This window comes from Schistocerca piceifrons, chromosome X (genome assembly GCF_021461385.2).
Source record: "Schistocerca piceifrons isolate TAMUIC-IGC-003096 chromosome X, iqSchPice1.1, whole genome shotgun sequence".
NCBI lineage: Eukaryota > Metazoa > Arthropoda > Insecta > Orthoptera > Acrididae > Schistocerca > Schistocerca piceifrons.
In genome coordinates, this window is record NC_060149.1 from 101,355,650 (window position 1) to 101,378,891 (window position 23,242).

Below are 23,242 nucleotides of genomic sequence, written 5' to 3' on the forward strand. Positions count from 1 at the left end.
CCGTTTCTTTGGCTATAAGAACAAATAAACATTTTTTTCGTGGAAATTTCGGACATTGTTTTCCAGAAGCCAATCCATTATCTTACCGCCTGATAAATTTTTTAATGACAGGTTTTCTACAGAACTTTATTTCATTACAAGAGTTGCGCGGCCTCAGTAATTGTAGATAGTAGATGGTGTTTTTTATCGATGCTGCTTTTACATCATCTTGTAAGTATCTGCGTTGCCGAGTGAAGGGACATCGAGCAATTGCCGCTCTAAAGTAGGTGACTTTCTAATTAGCAGCCTGCACAGCACGCGGGATATCAACCCCAGCTCCGCCGCATACTGAAAGTATTAAGCCTTACAGCAATAATTCTGCAACAATGGGATTTAGTTCCAACAGGAATTTACATTCAGACAAACGAACAATAGCCAGTGCAAATAATTTATTTACAAACCACGATGGAGTGCTGTGTAGTGTATGGGCTCATTGGATGTAAATGCATTTAACGAATATATTAAAAAACTAAAAACCTGCCTCGATTGCGAAAAAAGCACCTAGTGTTAAGTGTTAACCCAGGTTTCGGCGTAGATAACCTCACCTTCTTCAGAAAAACAGAAAACTAAACTAAAACTAAAACTGAAAACCCGCCTCGATTGCGAAAAAAGCACCTAGTGTTAAGTGTTAACCCAGGTTTCGGCATAGATAACTACACCTTCTTCAGAACAACTGAAGAAGGTGTAATTATCTACGCCGAAACCTGGGTTAACACTTAACACTACGTGCTTTTTTCGCAATCGAGGCGGGTTTTTAGTTTTTTAATATATTAACCAACGATTGCTGACGCGCTGCGATGTTGAAGGTATTTAACGAATAGTTTAGCAACTTTTTCCATGTCAGATATTAACTATGAGTTATAATGATGCAATAAACAGCTGCTGCTGAATTGTGTCCAGCACATGAGCTTTTTAGTTCGCAGAACACATACTACAGAAAAAGACAATTACAATGGCTACTGAAGGGTCAAGCCACCCAAATAATCCCCCCGGATATTAATTTATGGTGTTTAGGCTGTAGTTGGCTAATCTGAAAACTATTTGTAACTACGACTTACACTATGTGATCAAAAGTATCCGGACACCCCCAAAACATACGTTTTTCATATTAGGTGCATTGTGCTGCCACCTACTGCCAGGGACTCCATATTAGTGACCTCAGTAGTCATTAGACATCGTGAGAGAGCAGAATGGGGCGCTCCGCGGAACTCACGACCTTCGAACGTGCTCAGGTGATTGGGTGTCACTTGTGTCATACGTCTCTACGCATATTTCCACACTCCTAAACATCCCTAGGTCCACTGTTTCCGACGTCATAGTGAAGTGAAAACGTGAAGGGACACATTCAGCACAAAAGCCTACAGGCCCGCAGGCCACGGTGGCCGAGCGGTTCTAGGCGCGAAGTTCGGAACCGCGCGACTGCTACGGTCGCAGATTCGAATCCTGCCTCGAGCATGGATGTGTGTGCTGTCCTTAGGTAAGTTAGGTTTAAGTAGTCCTAAGTTCTAGGGAAGTGATGACCTTGGCTGTTAAGTCCCATAGTGCTCAGAACCATTTGAACCTACAGGCCGACCTCGTCTGTTGACTGACAGAGACCGCCGAGAGTTGAAGAGGGTCGTAATGCGTAATAGGCAGACATCTATCCAGACCATCACACAGAAATTGCAAACTGCATCAGGATCCACTGTAAGTACTATGACAGTTAGGTTGGGAGGTGAGAAAATTTGGATTTCATGGTCGAGCGACTGCTCATAAGCCACACATCACGCCAGTAAGCGCCAAACGACGCCTCGCTTGGTGTAAGGAGCGTAAACATTGGACGATTGAACAGTGAAAAAACGTTGTGTGGATTGACGAATCACGGTACATGTGGCGATCCGGTGGCAGAGTGTGGGTATGGTGAATGCCCGGTGAACGTCATCCGCCAACGTGTGTAGTGCCAACAGCAGAATTCGGAGGCGGTGGTGTTATGGTGTGGTCGTGTTTTTCACGGAGGGGGCTTGAACCCCTTGTTGTTTTGCGTGGCACTATCACAGCACATGCCTACATTGATGTTTTAAGCACCTTCTTTCTTCCCACTGTTGAAGAGCAATTCGGGGATGGCGATTGCATATTTCAACACGATCGAGCATCTGTTCATAATGCACGACCTGTGGGGGAGTGGTTACATGACAATACCATCCCTGCAATGGACTGGCCTGCACACAGTCCTGACCTGAATCCTATAGCACACCTTTGGGATGTTTTGGAACGCCGACTTCGTGCTAAGCCTCACCAAGCGACGTCGATACCACTCTTGAGTGCAGCACTCCTTGAAGAATGGGCTTGAACCCCTCAAGAAACCTGTCTGCGAGAGTGGAAACTGTGATCAAGGCTGAGGGTGGGCCAACACCATACTGAATTCCAGCATTACCGATGGAGTATGCCACGAACTTGTAAGTCATTTTCAGCCAGGTATCTGGATACTTTTGATCACATAGTGTAACTCCGACCCCTAGTTACAGAATGTAGATAAAATTCATTGGCCTATTAATTTCGTTAACTATGTGTCCGTCTGCTCCATGACTTACAAATCAAGTAGGAGACGCACAAGATACAGCCAACCAAGATGCTGCCACTGGCTAAAGACATGAGAATTTCCCAGAATGTATTTGGCAAAACTGTGACCTTCGACTTACTTCCTGGAGGGGCAGAGAATCATCCTGCTGTATTTACTTGATACATTCTTGTGATTTTGATTAAACATTTGAATGGTTCTCACTTAAGGCATGAAATAGAGTTAGAAAATGTATGCTTCTGTGTCCAGGAAGCTCTTTCCATGCTGAAACCATAACCACTTTCGAATTTCACATTGAAAACTATCCATCTTGGCCATACTGGGACAAAGAGAGGGCTCAATGTAACAGCTGTGCTCTAGCTCAACAGTGAAGTATTTACCCTCAAAAGGGAAGACTGTGGTGGTAGCTGTCAGTTGAAATCTCGCTGTAGGCAAGATTTTTACTTCTTCTGTGAAAAAATTACTTTCAGGCAGATCGATAATCAGTAAAGAAACCTTTAGAAAATTTCCCCCTCATAAGTTTTTTTATAATCTTGATCCAATGCTTCGTAGATCTAAAAGTGAAAACTTGCAGATTTGTACACTTCTTATTCCTGTTTTCTCTAGTTCTGCAGACATAATTTTTAATTTTTCATGAAGAAACTACTGTCGTGACTTGACTGGAGTACTGAATAATTTGTTAACTAGATTTCATTATGTGTCTGCCTGCACTACTACACATCCATAACTTCATGGCAGTCTTGTAAATCATGTATGATGTAAAGTACGATCATGGACTGCACATGATCGCAAATGGTTTTTATGCCAAAAGTGCATAATATCTTGCTAATTTGTATCGATTTCATGACTTTTGTGTTATGGGTGCATTGTTTTATTATATAAGACTTTTGTAGTCCGGTTGCCATGATATGTTGCAATTCATTTGTATTAGTATAGAGTACACTTTATACCGTTTTTTCGTTAGTCTATTGAACACAGCAGATAAACATAAGAAGTAATTGAATCATCAGCAATATAGTCTCTCACATTAGCTGACATTATCGAACTTGCAATGTACTCATTCACTTGTTCATTTTCGTCACTGCTTTTTGAGTCCTTCTTTTTGTCATTGCGAAAGATTTCCTTGCGCTGTTTGCTTTTCTGGTTTTGGATTGTGTGCTGTTCACAACTTATGCAGTACCTTTGTGGATGTTCGTGTTTTATAAGCAATTTTCTAATTTGTGTTGTTATATGTTAGAGAAGAATGAAAGAATACGTAAGGAAAACTGCTCTAAGTGAATAATATCAAAAATAATGTTATTTACTCATAATGTTGATAGTGTCAGGAGATGCTAAAAAGGAGAATCACTTCCGCTGAATGAGCTTCATGTTTGCAGTTTGCACATAAGACTCAACTGCGAACAAATATCAATGGGCTACGAATCAGATACACTGAAGAGCCAAATAAACTGGTACACTGCCTAATATCGTGTAGGGCCACCGCGAACACGCACAAGTGCCGCAACATGACGTGGTATGGACTAACTAATGTCTGAAGTAGTGCTGCAGGCAACTGACAGCTATTCTGGACGTGAGGGGTGTCGCATTGTCCTGCTGTATTTGCCCAAGACCGTCGGGATGCACAATGGACATGAATGGATGCCCTGATCACACAGGATGCTTACGTACGTGTCACGAGTCAGAGTCGTATCTAGACACATCAGGGCTCTCATATCACTCCAACTGCAAGCGCCCCACACCTGTACAGAGCCTCCACCAGCTTGAACAGTCCCCTGCTAACATGCAGGGTCCATGGATACGTGAGGTTGTCTCCATATCCGTACACGTCCGTCCGCTTGATAAAATTTGAAACGAGACTCGTCCGACAAGGCAACATGTTTCCAGTCATCAACAGTCCAGTGTCGGTATTGATGGTCCCAGGCGAGGGGTAAAGCTTTGTGTCGTGCAGTCATCAAGGGTACACGGGTGGGTTTTCGGCTCCGAAAGCCCATATCGATGATGTTTCGTTGAATGGTTCGCAAGCTGACTCTTGTTGACGGTCCATCATTTAAATCTGCAGAAATTTTCTGAAGGTTTGCACCTCTGTCACGCTGAACGATTCCTTCTCTCCTCGTTGGTCCCGTTCTTGCAGGATCTTTCTGCGGCTGCAGCGATGACGGAGATTTGATGTTTTACCGGATTCCTGATATTCACGGTACACTCGTGAAATGGTCGTACAGCACTATGAGACTTAACTTCTGAGGTCATCAGTCGCCTAGAACTTAGAACTAATTAAACCTAACTAACCTAAGGACATCACACACATCCATGCCCGAGGCAGGATTCGAACCTGCGACCGTAGCGGTCGCTCGGCTCCAGACTGTAGCGCCTAGAACCGCACGGCCACTTCGGCCAGCATTTCGTTGTTATTTCCGATCAATAATCTGAATGATTCTCAATTAATGTGTAACACTGGGGTGTCAAATTTATTATTTGATTTGAGGAAGGTCATTCCACGTAAAAACTATAACTAATCTCATATTTAACAATACTAATTATCTCTGTTACTCAACAATGCTTAGTGAGAATACTCTTCTAGTAGTACCGGCTCAATAGCTAAGAGCAAGTAGCGCCGCATTAACTCTAAACATTGTGCGTGATGTCTGTCTGTTCTATATCGTGTCTCCCTACCACTTTCGCGCAACGACGGTCTGAGCGTGTTTTTCAGGGAATTGACTAGTTTGAACCTGGGACCTGTTGCTGGTAAGGAGACGCCAGACCACACATGACATGTAGAAATCAGAAGAGTTCAGTGAGACTAGCGATGATATAACCAAATACTTAATGATTTCAGCGTCAGCTCCACTGCACTCCCTGTAAGAGAATCTTAATACTAACTAAATTTAGTGGAAGGGGTTCAAGGCTTTCCTATTTTTAGTTAGCTGGTAAAATAACGTCGAAAAAGCAGTTAAGTTTACCATTGGAAATTTTATTCTACTCACAAAACATTGTTTATAAATTGCACTATTGATAAAAGGAAATTTTTTAATACAGGATGGTAAAAATCAACTGCGTTCAACAAAAATGTGAACGAATATTCCCTGAATGGGTTTCCAAGTTCTACAATGGATCGAAGGATGACCTATGCCATATCACATCTATAATCTAGGTTTAAATTAAGTTTCACAAAAGAGAAAACTATCAAAATGGTCTACAGTGACCCTCAATTATCTTTAATTACTTATCTAACTTGTCGTAAATTACAGTGAATGATATGGCTTCTCAATAACTGTATAACAGAAAAATCATCGCGTTTCAGATTTTTACTTCAAGTGGCAAATGTGAACACCATGAACTTTAATTGACGATCGACACTAGTATTACGCAAAAAGGGGGTGTAACAGATGAGACTTCTGCAGTTCTGAGTGAAGCTTTATTCGCTGTTATGCGGCATTGCGTGCGTTCATTACCTTGTCGGTGTTCGTCAGGGGGCGGCGAGCAGCACAGCTCCGCTCACCTCGCCGTCTCCGAAGCAACTCTCTCCTAACTTCTCCTTACTACAATTTACCGAAGTTGGTTTTAAAAAAAACTATCTGGCTGTGTTTTCATCTGACCAATCAGGGTCTCAATGTTAACCTTAAGCTCTGCCTACAAAAATTTTGTCTATCCAATGAGAAACATTATACTTTTCGTGGTGGGGCAATGTTTTTAAAGTTTGCAACGTAACAGAGACGCGAAAAAGTCTCACGCTAAAACTTGCAGCTGGTGTGGTCCTTTTAGCGTTATCATAAGGTCTATACTGTTCTTTTGGAGGGCTCCATCTTTTAACATGGGCTGGTGGGTGGTCCTAACGTAACAGAGACGCGAAAAAGTCTCACGCTAAAACTTGCGGGTGGTGTAGCCCTTTTTGTGTTATCGTAAGATCTATACTGTTCCTCTGGAGGGCTCTAGCTTTTAACATGGGCTGGGGGGGGGGGGGGGGTGGTCCTAACGTGACAGAGACGCGAAAAAGTCTCACGCTAAAAACTTGCGGGTGGTGTGGACCTAGCGGTTAGCTGGCGACGTGGGTGTCCGTCCGTCCCTTATCGTAGGGCCTTCCAGATTAACACGGTTCTGCTCTCGGCTTCTGTTCTCGTTTCTCCCCTCGGAACTGCCTCTGTCTCACGGTGGGAAGGTATGACATGCATTTAGGCATTCTTGTGTTAGTCTGTGGTATTCCATTTGCTCACTCGTTACTCGTATTACTTTGGTTAATTTAATGTCACCATTTATTCGGAGCTATGTGGCATACTACTGGATTTGCTTATCATGTCAGGGTTTTCATGGAAGGTGTTGGATTTGCCTGACACCTTACATAGCTCTAGGTTCTAATCTCGCTAGAGGCCTAAATAGTTTTTCTGATTTCTACGTCTTCTCTTACCGAGCTATAAGCTTCCGGATTGAAAGTCATTAAGGAAATCTTAACTTCACCATCTTAAGCTGCTGTTACAGATAGTATTTGTTTTATGAAATCAGATTTTTGTCACTAGGGCATCCCGGTAAACTTTAATTTATTGGTATTATAACAGAGCTCATTTTTATAGCGTTTCTCGTTGGAATATTGAATATAACAGAAAAACATAAGAAATAAATTAATCATCAACAATATATCCCCTCTACCATTAACTAAAACATTCTGACGATGATGAGGCAGGTTTTGGATTTCACGCCTGTAGATAACTTCTGGTCTGCAGATAAAGATGTCGCCAATCCAAGTTTAAAGTGCATTTTCGCCCACAAAGAAATTTACTTGATGGTTGTTCGATAAGGAACGAGAAATATAAATGTTTCAAGGCGCTTAAGTGCGACAGGAATAATTTCCCAGCCAAGTCCCTGGATGTTTTTTTTTGTGAAATCAGCAGAGTGTTATAGAACGTTCACTGATTGTAGTTTCTTTTGTCGTTTTTCGTATGTTCAAATCACTAAGCGCCTCAGTAGCTGAAACCGATGCCAATTGCCATGGACACACACCGCTGGGATATAGTTGTTAACACGAAAAATCTTCGTATCACGAGATGCATAACGTTACTTTTGAGTACTCACACTGGTCTATGTTTCTTTTTTTTGGGGGGGGGGGAGGAGGATCCTATACTTTCGGTTTATAAATTTCCGTCCAATCATACTGATTTAGATTCTGCGTTACTTCCTTTAATCGATTTTTTTGCCATTATTTGTCTGTGTGTCCGTCTGTTTACACCTTTTTTTTTCGGGAACTGGTGGAGGCATTGAGTTGAAATTTATGTCAAATACTGTGGTCTATAGGTCCTTCGCAGTGTAAAGAATTTATGCTTCTAAGTCAATGCAATCAAAAGATTTAGGCATTTATGCCACATATTTTGAGACTTGCGAACTAACTCATTTAGTCCTATAGATGAACAATGCTATATACATGTCGGTCCTAGTGATATTGTTGTCGCCGGAACGGTAGCTCAGCAATTTCAGTCAGAAGTCTGGCTGCACTCTAAATGAAAAAATAAAAGTGACATATTCAACGAAGAACTTGAAGGGTTGTCCGCCTAAACCCAATGCTGAGAACAACGAAGGGAAAAAAGTCGTATAGATCATTCGTGGAAGAGGAGAGGTCGTGGGATCGATTGTCGATCGGATCACCGATTTTTCAGTCTTTGTTTTTACCTACTCCTACTGATGCCAGGAATCGCCAGAAACAACATACGGTTCGGAATTCACATTAAACTGTACCCCGGATAGATTATTGGGGTGGGTTCGGGACACGCAAGTCACAGAATTGGCGTTCATTAGAAAGACTTGCACCAGGGCAGTGACACACATGATATTGTTATTATTTCATCAGCTATAAACATAATTAAGGATGTATGGAACCTTCAGAGTGCAAGTCCTTCTCTCACTTGTCCGGTTCTTTTTAGGTAAATTTTGCCCAGTTGTATTGTATACGTCAATATTTTTCACGTAATACGCTGCATGAGAAAAGGTCACTATGCCCTTATCTGCGTTGTTGTATGAGACGAAACGCTGTATAAAAACGTAAAGATGAGGGTGATCTCGATATCTGGCCTTCGCGTTTACACTGACCATAAATACTTACACCAGTACAAAATCACAAGTGGAAACCAACACTTCCAGCAGATATTTCCACATCCTACGTGTTGCCAGTTCATGTAGCTTGCAGTGATGTTATTTTAGTTCAGTGATTACAAAATTAAGTCGAAAGCACGCATTGGGTAGCGAAGATAGCTTAGTGGATTTTAGTGTGGATGAACAAGGAAATGAATGTATCGAACAGGTTGTATTCAATGTCTAGGGAATCAGAATTATCTTTCAGTGTGGAGCATTCTTCTTAATGACACCATCAGGAACCAATGCTGTGTATAGGTCGATAGTCTGGTGGGCTGATTCTAGTTACGTGTATTTAAGTTCTGGGTTCGATTCTTATATGTGGCAGCCATATTTGACAAGCACAAACAGAGCCTCTTTACCTCTGGTATCGCAAGTTGAACAATAGAGGGTTTCATCGTGTTTCCAAAATCAAATTAAACGTGACGCCCCTTCGTTACCTAATTTAGGGGAGTGGGTGTAAGTTGTGCCATGACGGAAGCGAAAGTCACTCCACGTAGAAACGCCGTCAGCAGTTTGCATTCTTACCCGAGATTTTCTTATTAATGAGGCAGTAGTCATGTAAGGTCACAGGGCACTTATTTCTTATTGTATCTGAGCTTGAGATATTGAAAGTATTGATGCCGCACTGGAATTCAGACTCAGATCCCTCCTTTCGCCAGGTTTCACCCCTTTGAGATGATACAGTTCCACTGATTTATTGATTTTTCGAGATTTCAAAGTCCTTAAGGTTTCTCGAAATATGCATGTCTGGTTTCTAAGTCTAGTCTGGCACAAAAGATTCCATCATGTCTTTTCTAGCTGAAGCATGCGCACGCCAAACTACAGGTGACAAATAACTATAATTTTTTACTCCTCTGTACTTTTCAACAGTAACAATTAGAACCGCTTTCAACTCCCAATTAGACATAGAACTTTTTGTCATATCATTTCAGGTTCAAACATGCCGCTCTTAGTTATTGGTGAAAAGGAATTCTATATTCAACGCCTTTTCGTGTATTGTTAACAACGGTGATACGGGCAGGGTTCACCTCCCAGTCAGAACAGACATTTCATGACGTTATATCCAATTCAGACATGTGTACATATCGCTGCCGATGAAATAAATCGATTTTTAACGTCTATTCCTGTCTATAAAACATCGACGATAGGCGGCGCGTTCAAATCTTGGTAAATGGTTGAAATGGCTCGGAGCACTATGGGACTTAACATCTATGGTCATCAGTCCCCTAGAACTTAGAACTACTTAAACCTAACTAACCTAAGGACAGCACACAACACCCAGCCATCACGAGGCAGAGAAAATCCCTGACCCCGCCGGGAATCGAACCCGGGAACCCGGGCGTGGGAAGCGAGAACGCTACCGCACGACCACGAGATGCGGGCCAAATCCTGGTAAGGAAAAAGTTTCTCGTTTCGACATTTCATTTTCAGTCATCTAGCTGCTGGTGAAAATTTTTAATAGCTAACATTTGATTGTGCTTAGTTAACAATCCGATGAAGTGCTGGGTTCAATTCCGCTTCCAGCACAGAACTTTATGCCATGTCATTCCAAGTTGAAACCAGTGCACACTTTGTTGCCAGTGGCTGAAACCATATCTAAGATCTTTCGTGGGTAGTTAAGAGGCACAGTAGTTGCTGAAGTGGAGTCCTATGTCCAAAATCAGTAGAGAAGTGTTCGTAATGTTGTTTAAAGTTGAAATTTGCTTTTGGAAATGATATTTATTGCAATAAATTTGTGTTTACAAGCATAATGGTTGTGTCATCTCCATTAAGGTATTTTCTGATATTCCCATGACCATGATGGTTATTTCCAACTGGCCTTATAGCCATACAGAGCATTTATCTCTTGTGGACTCTTGTAGCTACCATTTTGTATATGCAAATGACTGTACCGAAAAGAGAGCAGAGGACCTGCAAGACAGTTACGTTGTGTGGGTTGAATACAGATCTGGCGAAACGCAGTCCAGGTCGTTCGAATACTTTTGAGCATGATAGTACATACTTTAGTAATTATTTATTGTGCGATTTATTCTATGTATTTCGTTAAAAAAAAGATATTTCCGTTGATTTTAATGTTGATTTTGAAACACTGGTTAAAATGACACTAATTCAGGTTCCTTGCACTCATATGCTGGTGTTAAAATCCTACAATTGTAATGTATGACAATCATTTTTTTTTAATCCTGGAGATCCATGAGGGTATGATCTTATGTAAATTATTTTTAAAAGAAATGCTCAGGAAGAGTTCTCTATTGGCAAGCTATTCGTCACACATTTTTCTTTCTCAAGAAGACGATGACAGAATATACCCATTAGATTTCTTTCATAGTATTTAACCTGTCTGTGTAGTCATTTCCACCCTTTGGTGCCCATGTGACAGTAGCAGTCCTTGATGAAGGAGGAGCGTGTCCGTTTGCTTACTCCACTTACATAAAAAGTATTAGCACTGTTCCTACCCTCCCTACCCTGTGAGTATGTAAATATGAATGTATGACAGCGACTGAACAGATCTTTATTTCTACTTTCCACATGTTGTGTGTTTGTGGAGATGAATGTATCTTAGATAGCGTTTGAGTGTGTTTTCTTTGGGTAAAGGGAAGCATGCTCTGCTAATACAAGTTTGCTCATCTTAGAAAATTGTATGTGGAAAGGGAGGTTACCTGTACAGCTCGTTAGATGTAGTAGTTAATGGGTGTTTCCGCTATGTTGGTTAGGGCGAGCTAAGCTTTTTTATTGCATTCTGCCCCCACCACGAGCGGCCACAAACGGAAATCGTCCCAAACAGTACTTGCAGCTTGGGGACTACGTAAGACAGACATGGATACGCTCTACTCTGTATTTGATATCATGTAGGCATTCCATTTTTTTACTTTAGGGCCTTATTATGTTACATAATCATTTTCCTTTCAGTTTTTAAACACTAGTCGAGGTTTCAGTGTTCAGATCTGTATAAATCAAGTGTTTAGGGGAAATTTTTTTTTAGAAGATTACTTTGTAAATTTCACCACTGGTCGTGTGTAGTGATCATACAAAGGGAGCGGATACTTGTTTAACGTTTATTGTATGAATCTACTCTAAGTTCATAGGAATGATTAAAGTGAGCTAATGCACTTCACGTGAGTTCGCCATTCTAATTCATTTTCGAGTTATTGAACTTATAAATTCAGTGTTTTCATGCCTTCGTACAACCGAGTATTAATGTGTGCTGCACTGTAGATTATACTGAGTGAGTGCAAATTATCAGTACAGAATCCGGTTTTTCAAGTTATGCGTATGGTACCACTCATTGTGCGTTTTGTGTCAGAATTTGGGTCAGTTTTTTGGTGATAGTGCAGTGATGAACGCCCACGTGTCTTTTAGACAATCCTCAGGCATCCATAGTATCAACGGTGAGGGTGACACTCTCTCGTCTTTATTAGTAAATCGTGTGCAGTCGTGGTAGATGACTAAACATGCGATTTTCTGAAATACAACTGTATTTTCAGGAACGTAGGTCATTCTATTCATTGGATAGCATGCAGTAGTAGGAGGTATAATACACTACTGGCCATTAAAATTGCTACACCACGAAGATGACGTGCTACAGACGCGAAATTTAACCGACAGGAAGAAGATGCCGTGATATGCAAATGATTAGCTTTTCAGAGCATTCACACAAGGCTGGCGCCGGTAGCGACACCTACAACGTGCTGACATCAGGAAAGTTTACAACCGATTTCTCATACACAAACAGCACTTGACCGGCGTTGCCTGGTGAAACGTTGTTGAGATGCCTCGTGTAAGGAGGAGAAATGCGTACCATCACGTTTCCGACTTTGATAAAGGTCGGATTGTAGCCTATCACGACTGCGGTTTATCGTATCGCGACATTGCTGGTCGCGTTGGTTGAAATCCAATGACTGTTAGCACCATATGGAATCGGTGAGTTCAGGAGGGTAATACGGAAGACCGTGCTGGATCCCAACGGCCTCGTATCACTAGCAGTCGAGATGACAGGCATATTATTCGCATGGCTGTAACGGATCGTGCAGCCATGTCTCGATCCCTGAGTCAACAGATGGAGACGTTTGCAAGACAACAATCATCTGCACGAACAGTTCGACGACGTTTGCAGCAGCATGGCCTATCAGCTCGGAGACCGTGGCTGTGGTTACCCTTGACGCTGCATCACAGACAGGAGCGCCTGGATGCACGAATGGCAAAACGTCATTTTTTCGGATGAATCCAGGTTCTGTTTATAGCATCATGATGGTCGCATCCGTGTTTGGCGACATCGCGGTGAACGCACATTGGAAGCGTGTATTCGTCATCGCCATACTGGCGTATCACCCGGCGTGATGGTATGGGGTGCCGTTGGTTACACGTCTCGGTCAGCTCTTGTTCGCACTGACGGCACTTTGAACAGTGGACGTTACATTTCAGATGTGTTACAACCCGTATCTCTACCCTTCATCCCTGCGAAACCCTACATTTCAGCAGGATAATGCATGACCGCATGTTGCAGGTCCTGTACCGACTTTTCTGGATACAGAAAAAGCTCGACTGCTGCCCTGGCCAGCACATCCTCCAGATCTCTCACCAACTGAATACGTCTGGTCAATGGTGGCCGAGCAACTGGCTTGTCACAATACGCCAGTCACTACTCTTGATGGACTGTGCTATCGTGTTGAAGCTGTATGGGCAGCTGTACCTGTACACGCCATCCAAGCTCTGTTTGACTCAATGCCCAGGCGTATCAAGGCCGTTATTACGTCCAAAGGTGGTTGTTGTGGGTACTGATTTCTCAGGATTTATGCACCCAAATAGCGTGAAAATGTTATCATATGTCAGTTCTAGTGTAATATATTTGTCCAATGAATACCCGTTTATCATCTGGATTTCTTCTTGGTGTAGCAATTTTAATGGTCAGTAATGTAGAGTAACCTGTTCTGATTCGTTGACTACATGTAAGAATGCCTGATTTTTCACGTGTTTATCACTCCAGCAACCTGACAATGTTCTCGACACTCGCCGTACTCATGTGTACAATAGGTAGTATGATTTCTGCTCATAGTTATCGTTGTGTTATCTTTCATGAATAGTGGTAACCAATTTCATCCATTTTAATACGTATGTTAATTGTCTAATGACTTTCGTTGAGATAACGATGCTGCTGTGTACGGGAAGGTGTCATCGTTGAGTGATTGTAGGGGGATTCAAGTTGACTTAGACAAAATTTTTAATTAGTTTGATGAAAGGCAGCTAGCTATAAACGAAGGAAAGAGGAAGGTAATGCAGATGAGTAGGAAAAGCGATCCCATAATGTTCGAATACAGAATTAGTTTTGTGCTGCTTGACATGGTCACATCCATTAAATATCTAGGCCTAACATTGTAAAGCGATATGAAATGGAGTGAGCACGTGAACGTCAAGCTGGTAGTCGAGAAGGCGAATCGCGACTTTGTTTTACTGCGAGTATTTTGGGAAAGTGTAGCTGATCTATAAGGTAGACGGCGTATAGAACGCCAGTGCGACCCATTCTTGAGTACCACTCGAGTCTCTGGGATCTCCAGCAGGTCGGATTTACGTAAGACATCGAAGCACTTCAGAGGCGGGCTCCTAGATTTGCTACCAGTAGGTTCGAACAATACGGAACTATTACGGGGATGCTTTGGGAACTCAAAATGGGAAACCCTGGATAGAAGGTGACGTTCTTTTCGAGGAACACTAATGAGAAAATTTAGAGAACCGGCGTTTGAAGTTGACTGTAGAACGATTCTACTGCCACCAATGCACATTTCGGGTAAGGACTACAAGGTAAGAAAAATTAGGAGTAGTATCGAGGCATGTAGGCAGTTGTTTTTCCTTTACTCTCTGTACGTCTGGAACAGGAAAGGAAATGAATAGTGATGGTTCAATGAACCGTTCTCCACGCACCATTGCGGAAATTGTGTGTATATGTAGAATAAACCCTAAGTGGAAGTTTATACTTACCTTCGAATACCCAGCCATTTCTCAGGTGTAATAATTTGAACACTGAGTCCCAAACGTATTTAAATGTATCTGATTGAATCACTGAAGACAACATGTGCATACCAATGGTTCACCAGGTGCATTATCAAGGAGATATCCAATGAAGTTATAAGGAGTTAAAAGCGAAGTCGTTTCCGTTGTAAGAGATTAGTCAAATCCTTCTTTTCATGTTCGATAATCAATCCACCCCCTGTCTTTGATGAAAGTAATTTAGATGAAATTAAAATCCAGATACGACCACAGTGTGTCTCCCTCTTTTCTGTTCATGGGAATCAGTTCTGGGTGGCGACCAATTCTTTTACAAACAGCTTACTTATACGTGTCTGTGTCTACCAGGACTGCCATCTCTCTTAATACACCGCAGGACAGATAGCTTAGACACTCAGTAATTCAGACAAGTAGATCAATAGAAAAATCATGGAATTCCTCTGGGAGACGTAATTACATGTTAAACAACTCTCATCCTTTGAGATTACTCGCAGATAAGTAGCAGGTCGCAAACATGTGTAGGTTGGATGTGAAACGTGATAAATCCTTTTCAGTGACTGATAATGAATAATACATAAATTATAAAAATATTAAGAGTGTTATTGATAGTTAAAAAATTGACAAACTAAAATCCTGACAAATATTTGAAGAATCAGCCTCAGTTGGGCAAATTTTCTGGTCTTTATCAGGTTTCGGCTAAATTAATCTAATCAGAAGCATAAAATTACTATAACATGCCAGAGTACGGCACAGTCAACATTAATTTTAATGTTGACTGTGCCTAACTCTGACATGTTATAGTAATTTTATGCGTCTGAAGAAGGCTAGATTAATTTAGCCGAAATCTGGTAAAGACCAGAAAATTTGCGCAACTGAGGCTGATTCTTCAAAATATTAGTCTATCACAGATGCTGACGGGGCTGCAATATGCTAAAAATTCTTAAAATTCTGACGCCCTAAGGACTTCAGAAAATTACTGATAACCACTACAGAAGGTGACATAAAAAGACTGAGCTTGTAGCACTTAATAAAACTTTATATAATCCATAAAGATCTCGTCAGAAGACAACAATATCAAATACTGTGAGGATATAATTAAAGTGCAGTCACTCACGGTGGTCCAGTGTGTGCTGTCACTATCGTACTGCAGCGGAATTCATTAGATATGCTTATACGATAATTTGGAACGGATTAACGCTGGAAAAAATCTAGTTCCAATTTTGGTCACCAGGTGCTGGTCTCGCGCTGTACATCTTCTCGACGTCTCCGGAGCCAATGTTGAACAAATAGTGTAAGTGGCTGTTAATAATAAAATCAACAGTACGACTTTCTCACTTATTTGACCTTTTCTGCCCATGTCCCGTTCCCATTCCGTTGCGTATGGAAACATTTCTATATGTCTTTCTTCCATTCACAGCGCCAGATTTACACCTGGTGGCTAAAATAGGAACGAATTTTTTTCCAGCGTGAATCGGTTACGGTTGCGATTCGTTAGGATGTCTAGCAAGTTTCGCTACCAAACAATAATTACATCCCATACTGGACCTCCGTGAAGAGCTACACTTCAATTATAGCAACTTTGTACAAAGAGGAGACCACCTCAGGTTTAAAATACGAGAAACTTACTTAAAAGCAACATCTTTACCAATAAAACACAGTTTAATGCAGTACAATAACGGCTTCAGTATGCGGTTGGCGTAAGGCATTTAAAATCAAGAGATCGTCATACTTCATTAAAACAGCTTAGAATAAACATATATTTCCATTCCCATTGCAAATGGAATAATCAAAGAGGTAAATGAACACATTACACCTACAAGGTCACTGACTACACACATAAAATTCTTCTTTAAAAGCAAGTTAAAAATAAATTGTTTTGAATGTGACGGCTCAGCTATTTTAGTTGTTTTACAGAAACTCAATTTCGGCGTTGCCTTCACTGGCCTGCTCAATGTACCAGTGGAAAGTTCGCGTTTACTTCGTCGTCATACAAACTTGATTAACACATCATCCCATCATAAAACCCTTTAAACATAATAAAACCACCAGAAAAACCTTTCACTGTAGCTGGGAGTACGGTAGTGGAAGAATGCCCCATAGCAAATTCCAGTCACACATATTCTTCTTCTATCGTTCAGAGCTGCAGTTTGCTTGGGAAGCTCAGCTTTAAACTCTGACGTAGCTAAGGTTAACATTCGGCCGAACCTGGGGTTTTGTGCCTTACAGACAGCTTCTGGGTCGTCCTGTGGCAACTTCGAGTTTTATATACATCATCCATATCGGCGGTCGTTACACTGCGACCCGCGGGCCGCATGCGAATCGAATCGAGTATACTTTCGGCCCGCGGTTCTCAGCAGTGTTTTATAATAATATGCATCTAGCGACTAATAGCCGAAACCAAAAACGTCAACTAACGTTAAGAGATTCTTAAGAATGTAACTTTTCTACTCAGTAACAAACAAAAATACTTACAGAAACAGTAATTTTTAAGGCGTGCTTAATTTTAATCGACGCTAGTGAATTCAGCAGTGCGCTAAGAAATTTTGAATTACGCATCGCGCCCTTATTGTAGCTTGTCTGTTGGGGGCTCATAACATACTAACTTATGTAGGTTACCAATTAATAATATCGGTACAAATACAACCTGAGGTGCCACCCCACAATGTCAGTATTGGCCCTTGAGCAAAAACGTTTGACAACCACCGATCTATATTACCATCACCAAACACTGAAAACAACATAAAATCATAGTACTGAAGCATCTCGTTCATTTGTACTTCCAACTGAGATGTTGCATTTCGGAACTCTATACTTCAACTTAAATCTTCTCATAAATTACCGTTAAAAGCTTCTGTTCTGCACCCAACAGATTCGACAGATTTTGAGAACTGAAGTATACGGGTTTTCTTTCAGTGCCTCGACGGTTTCATTGTGTCTGTTCTGGCCTATAAACAAAACTTGCTTCTAAAAAATGTTCACGCACTTACGGCTATTTCTTGGCACACTGATAGTTGTGATTTCAGTATAAGACCCGGCTTAGTAACTGTAAAAGAGAGTGCACAAATCCTGGTATTCCCATCTATGGTAGATTGAGAAATAGTACCAAAATTACGAACAAACTAGTTTTTGTCCTACATTACTCATGCGACTCAGAAATTTTCTCATTCTACAGAGTTTTTCTGTTTCGGCAGTGCGAGACGTTGGATCACGTATATTTTCCATAGCTGAAACGCACTATAGACAAGTGAGGTCAAAATTATTACTCTGGGCACTTCTTATTTTTTGAAAAAGCTCGGTCTTGTGAACAAAATTATCATATCTACAATTATGTGTTACTTCAATACCCTGTTATTAAATGTCTGTGCTGGTGTTCTCAAACAATTCGCTAGTGACGCCTAGATACGTAATCATACGAGATAGGAAAAAAATGGAGGCGAAAGAAAATTCATTGAATCGAATGTGATGTCACAAAGAATGAAAAAAGAAGAAACTTCACGCCCAACTCGGATACTACGTGGCCGCCAACCCACGTACTCATAAGGGTGATCTATCAAAGAATCATCTAAGCTAAATAGCAGCAGCATTTCATACCGTGGGAAGCAGCAATTGTGAAATACACATCTACAAAAATAAAATAGTCCACAAATCAATGTATTTGAATGCTTAGGCGGTAGAACTGAAATGAAACAACAACAAAAAATACAATAAATCCTTCGCTTTGCAAGATGATCTTCTTAATTGGTAGTAACCAGAACAGTAGCGGAAATCAGTATAAAGGCATGGATGCTTGTAGGAAAATTAACATTATCGGTTGGAACAACTGTTCAGAGTGCATATGCAATAGTATGTGATCCACTATACAGATAAATGCAGTCAACTGGCGTCGATTTGATGTCAGTAGTACAGTATGTAACAAGACATCAACGATTCAGGTGGTACGGGGTGGAACGCGATCTAGAGGCAGTCAGGTCTGTGCGGTGTTTGTGCGTGCGTACGTACCTTTACTGCAAATAGGAAACAGACTCCATAAGTGACAGTGCGTGTTGTGAACATAAATCACGACTATGACAATTCCACGCGGAAAACACTTATCATGGTATGAAAAAGCAAAAATCGGTGCGTAAAAAGAAATGGGTCTCTCTAATCGTCAGATTGTCAAGAAGTTGAACCGTCTAAGTACAGTTGATAATTTCGTTACATTGGGCACAAGACATCCACAGAACGGAAAACATGGGCAAAGCAGAAAATTATCTAAGGCATCGGAACCTGCTTCTTTTGCGCAAAGCAATGATCTCAATCGGATATTCTCCTCAACTTGTTTCAGATTTACAGTTGCTAGTAACTGCCAGACGTGTACGATAAATGTGGTGTCACCGCCAGACACCACACTTGCTAGGTGGTAGCCTTTAAATCGGCCGCGGTCCGTTAGTATACGTCGGACCCGCGTGTCGCCACTATCAGTGATTGCAGACCGAGCGCCGCCACACGGCAGGTGTAAAGAGACTTCCTAGCACTCGCCCCAGTTGTACAACCGACTTTGCTAGCGATGGTTCACTGACAATATACGCTCTCATTTGCCGAGACGATAGTTAGCATAGCCTTCAGCTACGTCATTTGCTACGACCTAGCAAGGCGCCATTACCAGTTACTATTGATACTGTGAATAATGTACCGTCAAGAGCGACGTTCACCATTAATGGATTAAAGTTAAGTATTCCAGCAGCTACGTCCGTTTTTTTCTAAATTCTAATTTCCTTGTCCTGTTCCAGACCTCACGCCAGCCTGCGTGAGCTAAAACGTGTGCCTTTCGGCTTCCTCTAGTAACCCGGTGTTGGCTCTTCTGCCAACCACGACAATAAATATTGTCAAATGACAAACATTTATATTTGTAAGTAGGCTGTTTAGGTTCTTGCATTGGTAACGCCACCACCACGTAGCGCTCTGTATGAAAATCACTGGCTGTGCTGTGTGCAGTCTGTGACTGGGTGGCATTGTTGGAATTTGCTATTGTAGTGTTGGGCAGTTGGCTGTTAACAGCGCGTAGCGTTGCGCAGTTGGAGGTGAGCCGCCAGCAGTGGTGGATGTGGGGAGAGAGATGGCGGAGCTTTGAGAGCGGATGATCTGGACGTGTGTCCATCAGAGACAGTAAATTTGTCATGAACTGATATATATATATATATATATATATATATATATATATAATGACTTTTCAACACTATTAAGGTAAATACATTGTTTGTTCTTTATCAAAATCTTTCATTTGCTAACTACGCCTATCAGTAGTTAGACCCTTCAGTAGTTAGAATCTTTTATTTAGCTGGCAGTAGTGGCGCTCGCTGTATTGCAGTAGTTCGAATAACGAAGATTTTTGTGAGGTAAGTGATTCATGAAAGGTATAGGTTATTGTTAGTCAGGGCCATTCTTCTGTAGGGATTTTTCAAAGTCAGATCGCGTTGCGCTAAAAATATTGTGTGTCAGTTTAGTGTTGATCAGAATAGGTGAAGAGCGAAATGTCTGAGTACGTTCAGCTCTACTCAGCTGTTTGAAAATCAAATAATGTAAGAGGTTTATCAGCACAGTAATTCATTAATTTTTCTAAGGGGACGTTTCATATTCAAGAAACGACTGTAGACACCTGGTGTAACACCAACACATAAACAGGCTAGACTGGGGCTTGCTGAAAAACATATGTCGTGGACATCAGAATGGGACAAAGTTTTCTTCAGTGATTAGAAGAAGTTTAATTTAGATGCGCCGGATGGATTTCAATATTATTGGCACGATCTGAGACCAGAGAACAGAGCAGGAGGTAAAAATGAGGGGAAATTTTGGAAGTAGAAGTGTTATGGTTTGGGCAGCTTTCTGTGCTAAAGGTCAGTCACGCACTGCTTGCTAAACACTAGAATGAACTCTAACAAACATAATGAGATGCTAGAGACAAAACTGATTAGAATGTATGATGGCCTAGGAGACGAAAGTCTAATGTCTCAACAAGATAATTCATCTGTGCAAATTTCTCCTGCAGCCAAAAAGTAGTGTGAAGATAAATATATCGATGTCTTGCCCTTGCTTGCACGTAGCCCCGACGTGAATCCTGTGGGAAACCTTTGGGAAATACTTGCAACGCGTGCTTACCAAAATGTAAGGTAGTTTGAGACCGTATGTGAGCTGAAAAGGAAGATACCAGATGAATGGGCGACAATTTCATGCCAAGAAATACAAACCCTATAAAAGTCAATGCCGAAGAGAGTTTTTGAAGTAAACAAGAAGAACACAGGTTGTACAAAGTACTAACACTGCAATAACACAGCAGAACAGTGAGTGCCTTGGTACCGATTTCCATCCGGGAAATGCAAACGCCTTACAGCGTGAACTATGTTATGAAAGAAACTATGTAATTCCGCCATGACTATTTGTCCTATATGTATTTAGTACTTTTATAATAAATTCGGTACATGTATGTTTCCGACACTGTACTATTACTTTCGTAGCAACACTGCCTTTATTCTGATTTCCACTACTGTATTTTACCCACTACTGTAACAGCGTCTTTCATATGACAGTTTTTCATGACCAATTTCCAGTGGACTAGAGAAAGCTTTTGATAATGTTGACTGGAATACTCTCTTTCAAATTCTGAAGGTGGCAGGGGTAAAATACAGGGAGCGAAAGGCTATTCACAATTTGTACAGAAACCAGATGGCAGTTATAAGAGTCGAGGGACATGAAAGGGAAGCAGTGGTTGGGAAGGGAGTGAGACAGGGTTGTAGCCTCTACCCGATGCTATTCAATCTGTATATTGAGCAAGCACTAAAGGAAACAATAAAAAAGTTCGGAGCAGGTATTAATATCCATGGAGAAGAAATAAAAACTTTGAGGTTTGCCGATGACATTGTAATTCTGTCAGAGACAGCAAAGGACTTGGAAGAGCAGTTGAACGGAATGGACAGTGTCTTGAAAGGAGGATATAAGATGAACATCAACAAAAACAAAACGAGGATAAAGGAATGTAGTCGAATTAAGTCGGGTGATGCTGAGGGAATTAGATTAGGAAATGAGACACTTAAAGTAGTAAAGGAGTTTTGCTATTTGGGGATCAAAATAACTGATGATGGTCGAAGTAGAGAGGATATATAATGTAGACTGGCAATGGCAAGGAAAGCGTTTCTGATGAAGAGAAATTTGTTAACATCGAGTATTGATTTAAGTGTCAGAAAGTCGTTTCTGAAAGTATTTGTATGCAGTGTAGCCATGTAGGGAAGTGAAACATGGACGGTAAATAGTTTAGACAAGAAGAGAAGAGAAGCTTTCGAAATGTGGTGCTACAGAAGAATGCTGAAGATTAGATGGGTAGATCACATAACTAATGAGGAGGTATTGAACAGAATTGAGGAGAAGAGGAGTTTGTGGCACAACTTGACTAGAAGAAGGGATCGGTTGGTAGGATATGTTGTGAGGCATCAAGGGATCACCAATTTAGTACTGGAGGGCAGGGTGGAGGGTAAAAATCGTAGAAGGAGACCAAGATATGAATACACCAAGCAGATGAAGAAGCTTGCACAGGATAGAGTAGCATGGAGAGCTGCATGAAAGCAGTCTCTGGACTGAGGGCCACAACAACAACAACAAATTGTGTCACTTGCAGCTTGTCATTCTAACGTGTGTGGCGCGCGCACACTGAGCACCAAAGAGGCCGGCGGAGTCGACGTGCGACTTGAAGACTCCGACGGCGGCACAAGGCAGAGCAGGCGATGGGCTGTGCTGCCAATGGCCGGCTAGCGTCGCCCCAGGACCCACGGCTGGTCACGGGTCGTGGCAGCTACACCCGACTGCCACGTGGAGAGGTGTGTCTTGGACCCCCACGGCGACGCACGATGACATCGGCGGCGTGGTCAGGGGCCCTACCCGACCCTAAAGACACTGCTTGGATACCCCTCGACTGACAGTGAAAGGCATGACTACAGCAACGGCCCATGCTGGCGACCGAGGGTGGCTGCACATACACCGTAGAAAGGAAATTGCAACACCAAGAAGGACTCGTGCAATATGAACCAAAATTGGTACGCCCATTTCTACATCCGAAAGATGATGTCCAGCCAAATTTAGCGCCAGTTGCATAAGAGCGGCGCTAGTAGCGCCGTTATGAGGATGCAAATCAGGTTTGCATTAAATACACACTTAACGGTCGTGAGCGTTAATTAATTTTGAGATTGTTCGTGGCGAGTTGATGTTAGTCAGGGATGCCTTTAAGGCGACAAAGACGCCAATATCAACACATCACTGAGTTTGGATGGGGTCGAGTAATAGAGCTACGAGAAGCTGGATGTTCCTTCTGCGATATTGCGGAAAGACTTCATAGGAATGTAGCCACTGTACATGATTGCTGGCAGCGGTAGTCACGAGAATGCACGGTCGCAAGGAGACGGCTCTGTGCCACATCTTTTAAAACACCTCCCTGTCTAGCACCAACATCTTGCTAATTGAACACTGACAGCTCAACAAGCACTGACATCTCAACCCCTTGTGGCAGTA